Raw genomic sequence first — 12008 nt, 5'->3', positions numbered from 1 at the left:
TGTTTGAAATCCACAAAATGTGAATGTTCCCATGGTTTGCAGACAGTACCAACATTTTATTCTGCGTTGAATGTAAAAAAACACTTAATAGTCTTCGTTTTTACCAGAGAAGAGGCCATCTAATTGCCAATAATAGACCTTTTTGCGGAAGTAATTTTTATCTTGAGTGTAATAATGAAAGGCGAAACAACTGAGAGCACATTTCTCTTCGACATTAGCAAACAAGTGCTGCTCCTAGAGAAATACTCTGGCCTGTTATTTTTGATAATCTTTAGTATAGCTGTGCTAAAAGCTGCTGGGCAGGCTCCCTTTATGTGGCATGGATGCAGCTCAGGAGGTGGAGAACGTAGTCTGTTGGTGGTTCGATCCTGGCTCTTACTTGCTACACATCAAAGTGTCCTTGAGCAAAAACACTGAACCTCAAATTGCTCCCTCCTGCTGCTATCGGTGCAACTGAGTACATGTGCGAATGGGACACAGTGTGAAGTGCTGTGTCCTGCTTAGGAGGAAAGTGCCGTCCATTTACCATTGCTAGCGGGGAGTGACAAGGGGAGAATGTGAAAGGGAACCAGTGCTGAATGAATCCGATTTATTTCCATTTTAAGGGAACACAAATGCTTTTAGGCTGGTAATGCAATAAAGATTACGGTTGGCAGGATACATTTGGACAGCAAAAACAACATGCCAAGTGCAAGATGGGCCGAATACAAAACATGCAGAAAGTAACAGAGGAGACGAAGGCCAGGAAGTGACGTGACACAGTCATTAAGATAAAGCAGTTCTCCTTGTGGAAAGCTTTGTAGCTAAACATAATTTAAAAGTGTAAGACATCACGCAGTTCTCAGTAACATTGTTTTTTTTTTGTTTTTTTTTTATATTACATTAGCAAATATTTTTTTTTTATAATAATGAAAAAAAGGTTTGGGAACCACGACTACTTTGGCAAAAATGAGCTTCACATTACAGGAATTCTGGCTATTTAAGTCCACAAATTGTTTTAAAAATCTCCTTCTTGCTGCCATGAAATTAACTTGTAGAGCATTAATCAAAATTAATGATTAATAAATAAACCCTAAGTGCATACACCAGGGCTATAAACACACTCCTCCAGCATGTGTCTAACAAGAGCATGCAGAAAGAAGGACTTACAAAGACGCCCAGTGATTTCATCATGTGCCGCTGATGCATGCTAAGGCTCCCCCTAACATAACAAAGCCACCCTCCCTCTCTGTCTGTGTACCTGAATCAGCACAGGACTCTCGCTGTCTTAATAGCATCCGGTCTAAACGAGGTGAGCAGAGTGGCCACTATGCCAAATGGACACATAAAAAGGAGACATTAATGGACTGAGGAACGGCATAAATCTAACAGCCAAGCCTTCTACTCCAGTGTCTGTGTTAGCAGACCGATGTATAGGGAGAGGACAAAGACGCCCCAGGTGAGGCATATATCTCTATCATCTAATTATACTGACTCTAAGTGCCAATGACATCACACATCCGAAACGTAAAAACGTGAAAAAACAATTATTTCTCCATTTATATGAGGAGAAAATCTGCACAATATTATTTATCCCAACATTTCTGCATTATGGAATAGTGAAGCCGAGATTGTTACTTGACCAACGTCACAGGTTGCAGTTTGTTTAGAGTTATGCACATTAACTACTTAAGGAAAATATCATACTGTAACTCACGTCACTTATCTCGCATGAAATCACTTACCTCACGTGAATTAAAAAAAGAAAAAATCACTTTTTTGACTCAAACTTAGAAGCCACTGACTGGGCTGCTGCAATTGGCGTGTTGGGAGCCAGAACGGTTCTAGGCTCAAGGTTTCAGGTATGCAGTTTTGGTGAGCATTAAACAAGATGTCACTTTCCTGACTGTTGGGTATGTACACATATTTAAATATGTGTTTTTGCTTATACTTTATTAGTTTTATGACACTGCATATTTCTTGAGTTGAAAAATGTTAAGGCAAATTGGGTTCAGGCAAGACAACTACATTGTAAGATGAACTATAAACTATAACTATGTAACTTCAGCGATGAACATACCTACATTACATGTAAGACTTCAGTGTAATTTACAAAGCTGCAATAACTAATAATCTCTCTTTCACACTGGAAATTAACAGCCAGTTAGGTCAGCTAAAGTCAGGCCCGGACCTCCTCCCTGCGTGGTCTTAACTTTTCTGATGAAGATGGCCTGGAAACATCATCTCTGTGCACAATTCAAAAAGGCAAAAAAAAAAAAAAAAAAAGTCTCTTGCTATTCACTTCCTTACTTTTTTTTTTTTTTTTTTTTGAGGTCCAAGGGTGGTCCACAGGAAGGCTGACAAGACTTTGCCTCTTTATAAAACTCTTTGTATGAATGCGGATAGAAATGGGGCTGCATGCTCTTAAGTTGTATTTTGTGCTCTCACCTAAATTACAAATCTTACAGAAAATTACAAAGGGAAAAAAAATTGCTCAAAGCTGCACCCCAATAAGATATGCAGCATGTAGCCTCAATATGAATGTTATCAGACATCCGAGTAACAAATATGGGGTGTGATCATTCCAGGCGCTATTAAAGAAAGCCTTTATATCTGTCTCATCCAGACAGAAAAATGTCCAACAGGTGCTCAATAGGCCCATTTGTACTGCAGGAAAATGACTGTCGAGGAGGTGCTTGGCATCAAATGTCCCTGGTTGCTGTGCGTAGCAGTAGACAGCAAAATTATTCCAATTTTATGCAAATTCAAAATGAGATCCGTCATTATAAAAGTGAATCATTCAAAGCTCTTACATGACTGATATCACATATTAAGAACAAATTATGGCGCTTCCTACCCAAATGCAGGTAATGCAAGTACTTTGTTGACAAAATTAGTTCAGGCTGGATCCATATGAGCCTCTGAGTGGTAAAAGTCTGCAGTTCCACATAAATTAATGAGTGTTTTGGTGCTCTACATTGGTGATTGTTACAGCACAGCGGAGTCCAATCATGTGCTGTGGACTGAGAGGTTTTCCTCCCAAACAATTACGGCACAAGTTGATTTCACGATTAGTTTCTCCCTTGGTCTTTGAGGATGCAGTTAGTCCATCGGTGCAAAAAACAGCAGCAGCTGACGTGCTTGGTTAAAGGAAAAAAGCCTCCAGGATTCTTAGTTATCCAAGACACGGAAAAACTAAAGGGAAGTACCCTGACCAAAAAAAAAAAAAAGAAAAAAAATTGGTATGCTGTGCAAAGCATCAAGATATAATCATTTAGACTCGTAATATGACCAAAAAAAAAAGCATTTTGATATGCAAATGTATTCAACGAGGCCATGTGAATAATAGCTGTGCTCCTTTTAGCTGTGCCAGTCTATAGCAGCAAGGTCATGTACATTTGAATGTAATGCGGGAGGCGGGAGATGTCTGGCTTAATCTACTCTGTGATGAAATAGCAGCATGTGGTGTTGCAAACGTCGCGGTGAACGGTTCATCGGGAGGAGGAGAATGTTGAGGATGAGTTGTCTTCTGTTTAGGGTAAGCTGCTGTCTGAACTACTGGTGCATCAGTCAGGCCTGGACCGGACTGGCTGCTGGGAGACTTCCTGGTGGCTTGGCAAGCCGAATGGCCTGGAGTGTCGGGCCGGTGCTGAAAATGCAACTGCAAGTGGCCACAGCGTGAGGAGGGAGTGAATTAGGAGGTGACAAGTCAGGGAGGAAAGTGTCACTGAATGCCTTTAAAATTACAGATATCAGTTTGACGAAAAGAAAAAAAAAAAAAAAAAAGAAAGAAAAAAGAACAACCTGATATTGATATTGTAGTTGCAGTTTATCTTCTTTCAGCGTACTCCCAAACGCAGATTAAAGATAGGGAGAGATGTACTAGAGTCTATATACTGGTGGGGGAGGAGGAGGGGGTGAGGATGTGAAAACATGCCAGAAACTAATTCTGAGGAACTGAAGACAGAAAGTGAAAGAAAAGAGCTTCTGCACTGAACTTTCACCAAAGCCTCCCTTGGAATATCTGCCACGATGGTGTATCCTTAAACTGGTGACATGCTGAATGGGACCGTTTCAGTGCTTTATATTACCAATGTTCATAAGTCTGAGAAAGTATTCGTCTCCTCTTCTACTCCCCTGCCGTCGCCTTCACCAGGCACGCTACCACCAACAGTAACAGCTTTCATATCTAAAAAAGGTCACTGCCATCGCACATAATTAGAATATAACCAGACCTTGACGAAAAGCCACCTCAAGCAAAATTTCACCCTCTGCTCATCTGATCACAAATAGACACTTCCGCCTTGAAGTGAGTGGAAAAAGTGCAAACACATTTCAAGGAAATCTGACGGGCCTTCAGAGACAAAAAAAAAAAAAGAAAGAAAAAGAAAGGAGAGTAAAGTCTGTATCTTCAGCTCTGCTCCACAAGTTGCACAGCCGTGGACATGTTGGAACAACAACGAACAACACACATCAGGAACGTGCTGGTACTGGCGTCATGAGCTGCACCCGCTGCTACTGGTGCAACTAGAATGCGGTGATTAGTGACCAGCCCCCTGTGTAGAGCTGTAGATCAGGGTTTCTTTGCTTATAGGATACATTTTGAAGCAGATGCGAGTTGCCTCTTGCAATCTTGCCAAAAAAAGTATTTTAATTTCCTGCAAATTTTAAAGTTTTAAAGTTCAACGCAAAGTGTCACATTTAATGCAAAGTCTTTCTATCACGTTGAGTCAGTGTGAATGAATTAAATAACCTAGTCTGATTGAATTAATGCAGACTTATAAACCAAATGTTTATTATTCAAGTATTCCACATGCACGTAAGGCATATAAAAAAAAAAAAAAAAAAAAGTCTATCTCCTTTAATAAATCAGACATCTTGAGTGCAAATTTATACACATTGGCTCACCATCAGAGAAAAAACCTTGTATCAAATGTCTCTTTAAAAACGGGTGCGTCTTCATTCAGATCTTCTGTTTTACTGCTAATTATCTTGTGTGGCCTGCCCTCTCCCGGGCACCAGGGTGGAGAAGAGGTCGTGTGGCTCTGGCACCACTTGGCGATGCCTCGTGCTGCTCAGTTGTCTCCTGGATCCACACACTTCACATATTTATCAGATAATTTCTGCCAATACAATTTGTAAACTGTGATTTTGTTGTTCTGTTCTGTACATGCGGCATCTTTTGCATGTCTGTCTGTCCTGGGAGAGGGATCTGTCCTCTGTGGCTCTTCCTGAGGTTATTTTCTATTTTTTCTTTTTTATCGATATGGTACATTTTTCCTCACTCAAAATGAGGGCCTATGGACAGAGGATGTTGTTCACTGTACAGATTGTAAAGCCCATTGACGCAATGTGATTGTGATTTGGGGGGTTTTCTAATACAACTGATTTGATTTGTCTTGAAATGTGACCCTTTATGTCGATCGCATGAAACAGAATTAGATGGAAGATTTACATGTAATGGAAATATTATGTGACTGTGGTTTTTAATCTTAAATGAGAGTAAAGAAACTGTCATGTTAAATGAGGAGTAAATGACTGCTCGGGGCTCCTTATTAAACCTAACACGTATCACAGTTTAGGTGAAAAATGAAAGCAGCTTCTTACAGCTGCAAAGCAGGGAACCTAGAAAAGAAGGTTCCTCATTATGTCACTGAATCGTGCTTTGGTGCCAGATTGTGGTGTCAGCTGTATTGAAGTCTGTTGGAGATGTGTGGAGAAACATACAACCAAACATATCTACATCATTTGACTGCTGATGTAAAAGGGCCTCCAGAAAATGAAAGAAGGCACTTCAGAGAGTAGGTTGAAGAGTAACATCACCAATTTTCAACCTCAATCTCTATCTGTTGGAATTTAGTTTATGCTGAGAGAGACGACAATGAGCTGCCTCGATGTTCTCTGTGTCTCTGGGGGGCGCTGTAAAATCTGGCATCCTTCCACGAACCAGTGACATCACTGGTACTCGAAAGTACTCAGCTGAAGGCTGAAGGCTGAAGGTGAGGTTTGCCCAGGGCTTCATGCAAGCTAGAACCGCCACTGCATTGGACCCAGTCACCAAAGGCCAAGTGAACCCTGCGCAACTGCTGTAACTGTGACGAAACGGTCTAAAAAAGGTTAAAATGATTAAAAAGATGTTTAGTTAAAAAGCCCACAATGCCACCTAGGTTTAAGAGCCTAGGACACACACAGGTTCTTAGTTCAAATCAGGGTGAGCAGAATTAAAAAAAAACACAAGGCCAACGGACAATGTACGCACGATTTATTATAATAAAACAAATAAAAGATAAACCCAGCCCACGTCTCTCCTGAGGATCCCAGTGTCTCTGGGTCGTCCTGCTCTCAGATGAGGCCGAATTGGCAGACCCCGACAACCGATGGTGGACGAGGCCTGAATGCCACCGTCTTGAGCGTCCAGTGTTCCAGGCGCCCACCATTCCAGGCGCCCGCCCTCCTGGCGTTCAGCGTCCTTGGTGTCAAGGCACCCACTGTCCCCGGCGTTCCCGGCGCTCACCGTTCTCGGCGCCCGCCGTCCTTATGTTGGCGTCCTCGGTATCATGGCACCCGGCCCGGCGTTCCCATCGCCCACCCTGGCGCCAGCGCCGTCCTGGCGTCCTCTCCTCTCCAACGCTCTCCTTCTCTCCGCCTCTCCGTCTCTATCCGTCTTTATCCCTGCTTCACTGACGTTCTGAAATAAAAAGGGTCACACCTGCACTGGCCACCACCTGTGCCGCCAGTGCATAGTTCAGGGTCAACTACATGCAAATCAAAATTCTGTAAAAACACAAAACACAACTTGCGGTAACATCATATCACAATTAAAAGGAACAAAGTGACAAAACATGCAAACTGACCCGGTCACATAACCACATCTCCAGTGCACAGTGCGTCTTGTCTATTGTAGTCCAATACTTACACAGTATGATGTTTACTGGCATTGAGCTGTGCAAATATAACACTGTGCAGACATACTGTACATTCAACAGTCTGCATACAGTGGAATTGACTTTGTGACAGTGGATAACAAATGTGCTAATCTTTAACAATCTCAATTCTTTTCCATTGTAAAATTACTGAATGGAAAAATAGTTTTATGAATATAGTCTTCGCTGTGTGAACACATGGTGGCATATGTGAATTAAAGACAAACAAACACAGAATGAAATAGGTATGAATGACACCAAATTAAAAGGTAGGGTATGATTAAGAAGCTAATACTTTTGTCTTTGATGCAAAAGCAGCCCGAAAATATTTGATTCCCTCTCTGAAGCCCTTTGCTGGATACTCCTGAACAACCACAACCTGCCCTACTTCATCCACCTCCTGGCCTATTTTCTCGCGGTCACTCTTCCATCCTCCTCATGAACACTAGCTCTTTCCACTCTTAAATGTGTTAGGATCCCAGTTTTTTTGTTTCCTGTTTTATTTTGAAATTGTACCCTCATGTATCTCATCTTGCAATTCAGCTCCTCCTGTGTGTTCTTCCCTCCTGGTGTTTTTAATTTCTTTAACCCACTCCACCCGTTCACCCCATCATTGTGTCAGTGTGTCTGTGGATAGTCATTGTTATCCCTCTTGCATTCGTCAGTTAGTTCTGTGTTGTTCCATCTTGGTCCATCTTCTGCCATCTAGTTCTGTGTTTGTCCGTGTTGTTCCGTCTTACTCCGTGTTTCCACATGATGCCAGCCTGCGTTTGTCTCCCATTGGTATGTTTCTTATTTTCAATCCTTGAGTTTTCATTAATGTGTGCTTTTGTTGCTACGTTGTTGTGGGTCCTTGTGACTCATTTTTCCTTTTTTTTTCTAGTTCTATTGGTTTTGTATTTCAGCTTTGCTAACCCTATTAAAGCCTGCCTTTCATTCCTCATTTCCCTCCTCCCGTTCGTGTGTCACAATTTGTAGACATTTAGTACAATTTGTGTGGTGTTTTAAATGGTAGGTGCTCAAGGCCATAGCTGTTTTTCCAGCTGAAACGGTCTTATAAGCTCTGGCTGGAGGAGGATCTTTCCAGTGTTTCTTCGCCGGCAGTCTGGCTGATATCTGCCAGTGGTACAGCGTCGGTGGTCTGGCCGACCGCTGGCAGTGGTTCCCAGCCAGCGATATTCAACAAGCCCATTTCAGCAAATTTTTGGGGGATGAACTATAACTACCATAAAACTAAACTATGGTGTGGTCTTGTCAATGAAATGAAGTCACTAAAACTAAATTTCAGGAACTAGACCATGCCACTCTACCTTGCTGACCTGGGCCCATCCATTTAAACCACCTGTGTCTCATCAGCCCAACCATCAGTGTCGCATTATCTCAAATTTCTCTTTAGTGAAATCATGTTTTTACCACAAGATAACACACAGAGCGGTCAGGTGGTGATACGACATTAATGCACGTCTCCTTGTTGCATTTAGAGTTGCTCGAAATATGACCAGTAGCAATAGGCTGTGACAACTGCAAATCATCAGTAAACGTCATCGGCACACTCAGCCATTTACCATATTATTGTTTATTGTATTTACTGAAGGACACTGTGTTTTGGGAGGTTGCCTGCAATGCATCCTGGTGCATGTATGCAGGCTGGGCATTCAGGAAAACTAACAACTTTCTCGATCAAGACACCACACCCTGGGGACTTCATTTCTTCAGTTAACTACATTCACCATCAACACTGACAGGGATAGCCGTAAAACATTTACCTTTTAACGACTGATACTTTATTATGAACACATTGTTTTTCCCTTGATTTCATTGGAGAGAGGCTCCTGTTCGCAGTGTGATTGAAGACTCATCAGTGGTAATTGGTCAGACCTCTCCCATTGGACATAATATTACTGGCTCTGTCAATCATTTAGAAAAAAAGAAAAAAAATGGATAATCTACTTTCTGAAATGGATTGAAGGATAGAGGGTGTTGTATGCTGTACAGATTGTAAAACCCATTGACATAAATTGTAATTTCTGATACTGGGCTCTGACTTAAATCTGTGAACATCTGTGTTTCATATGCTGCATCTTACACAGAGATCTCACCAAAATCTAAAACATGGTTTATTAATTAAAAAGTCAAAGCTGTCATCAGTCAACATCAGGTGGTCTTGCTGACCTTCGACATACCTGCATTTTCTCAATAATTTGCTTTAGTTTGTGATAAGGCATGCAATAATTGACATATTGTTTGCTTCAGGAAAGTTCATTTAACAACTTTTTGAAAGAATCTATTTTTCTAATCCAGTCCAACAAGGACATCTGTCAGAATAGAGAGTCAAATTCAGAAGGTCTCTACAAGTTGCACTGGCAGTGACTGGCATGTTGGAACAAGAATAAAGAACACACATCATCTTCATAGCAGCATGTTGACAATGGAGTCATGAGTTGCAGGGGCAGGCACAGTGATTACTGACCGACTCCTGTGTGGATGCACAGTGATATTGTTTCTTATGTGGCAGATTTTTATATATATATATATATATATATATATATATATATATATATATATATATATATATATATACTATTAAATAACTGAACGGGAGGAAACAAATTGTAATATAGAGGAAGTAGTTTCAGTTGTGCTTTTTTGCTCAACTCAACTGCTGAGCCTCATGACCTTATCAGATAACTGCAAAGAATTCTGAACAATGAACAGCTGGCCTGTGGTCCAGTAAAAATGGTGCACCTATTTTAGTATGCTGTGTTTTACACAGGGGTCATACCAAAATCTATAACATTGGGTTTATTGATTAAAAAGTCATAACTGCCATTATCTAATCAAAATGCAGCAGCACATCGATGGTGTTATACTTTATGTGCTCTTCCATGAAAGATCCAAGCAATGCGTTCATGAGAAGCTTCTGTTCCATCAGTAATTGGCTTACAGTGCAACATAGTTTATTTACAGAAACATGAAGACTTATTTTGACCCCTTGGGTGAAATGAAAATATTGTTTTTCACATGTCTGTGTGTTAAACACGCTACTGGCAGGCTTACAGGAAAAACTGAGAGAACAATTCAAAAAGGTCTCTAAAACTTGGATTGGCATTGACAGCAATATGTCACATGTTGGAACAATTATGAACACACATCAGCTTCATAGCAGCGTGCTGGTATTAGAGTCATGAGCTGGTGCATCCGGTGCAACAAGAGTGCAGTGATTAGTGACTGGCTCCTGTGTGGATGAACAGTGGCATTTTTTCCTTATTGGATAGATTTGTTTGAGCCAGGTGGGAAATGAAATAAATGTTCTAATTAATGAACCGGAGTAAAAGAAGTGCTGTGGAGAAAAGACTTGTTTTTGTGCTCCCTTACCGAACTTAATCCTCTCACATCATCAGATAATCACAATTAATTTGTGCTACTGGCCCATATGGATGGTGAATAGGAATGAGTGCACAGCAGTTGCACCTATTTTAGTGCACTGTGTATTACACAAAGGTCATACCAAATCTATAAATCCAGGTCTACTGGTTAAAAAGCCATAGCTGCCATTATCTGATCAAAATGCAGCAGTACGTATATGCTGTTATATACTGTATGTGCTCTTCAGTGAGCTCAGAGCCAGAATAATATGTGTCAGACCTGCACGTGTGAGCAAATGGTGCAAGACTATGTTAAAGGCAATGAAAAACCTCCAGCCTTTGAACTGAAAAATAAATGAAATAATAATCTTTGTATGTAAAACACGCTGCATTCCAAACTGGCTTCATGCAATTTCGTGACACTGACAATGTTTTTGAAAGAGCTGTTCATTGAACTACGTTCATTCCAACCTTAGCATACCAAATAGCGTATTGTGTATGTATAGTACAAGTAATTTAAGGATGGTGAAATGCCATTTTTGAACTCTACATTTGAGCTGGGAATGCAACTTCCAGTGTTCAACTAGCCTATGTTCCTGAGAAGTCAGCAAAATAAAAGGTGAAGCTTCTACTCGAGGATGTGAGTTGTGTGACGTCACTGATGCCCTGCTATTCTGTTCAAGTATATTGTCCTCTGTGAGTACTTTGTGGCACTGTCGGCCACTTTAGGTATAAAGAGGAAGATGACGTGCAGACAAAAGGAAGTCTATTTCGGAAAGCTAAGGGACCAGTTCACCCAAAAAATGAAAAGTCTGCCATTATCTACTCAACAGCATGCTGGTCAAAAGTCAGGTGAAGTTTCATAGTCCACAGAACATTTTTCTGGAGCTTCACAGGAAAACTGTGTTATCGCAACCAGTGGATGGAGACCTTTAAAACAAAAGAAAATAACAAAAAAAAACACCAAATTGCTCCGTATAACCCATCTGGCATAATCTCCAGTGAATCTTAGAAAATCTTTTGTGGGCTCAAAACCCTAACCCTAACCCTTCCCATCAGCATGGGGGTGAATTATTCCTTTAAGTCAAATAACAGCTGAGTAGATCGACCACATGTGTTTCGCTGTTGGACCTTACCAAATGCTGCTCATGGGTGTGGCCTATTTTAGAGCTCTGGTTTCCTTTTACTCAACCTTCATTCAGCTATTATTGCCCTTGTATGGTTTGACCTTTTGATATATTGCGCTACAATTCAAAGGATGTGTGTAAATCAGAAAATTTGGGTGTTTGTTAGTGGAAGTCAGACTAACACCAAAGGCCTTGAGCGTTATTTAAAAGATTTATCTCAGAATGTGGTATTAGAGCCTGGTGTGGTTTTTGTTTGTTTGTTTGTTTTTGTTTTTTTTTTTCAGGTTGCTGAAGCATCTAAACAAGATGCTTTTTCCTCACATATTTTCATGTCACAGCCCATGGAAATTTGCCCAATCCATCAATTTGGAAGCCATGAAGATCCAATTATGTGATTGAGTATTGTACTGTGCATATCTCCACGGGAGATACTAGTAGGGTATGACAATCCAAAGGTATTTAAAATTTAGTATAAAGTTAAAAAATTTTATGGAACTGAACCTCAAATGAGACTTGGAAATGCTGCACAGGGGCTTGTTTTCAGAATTCCATCAATACATGAATAATTTATGCTTTTCCCCCTTTTAGTTTGAGAGGCCAAGGTAAAGCATTTG

This window comes from Acanthopagrus latus, chromosome 11 (assembly GCF_904848185.1).
Source record: "Acanthopagrus latus isolate v.2019 chromosome 11, fAcaLat1.1, whole genome shotgun sequence".
Taxonomy (NCBI): domain Eukaryota; kingdom Metazoa; phylum Chordata; class Actinopteri; order Spariformes; family Sparidae; genus Acanthopagrus; species Acanthopagrus latus.
The sequence above is the reverse complement of the archived record's forward strand: the minus strand, read 5'-3'. Positions refer to the sequence as shown.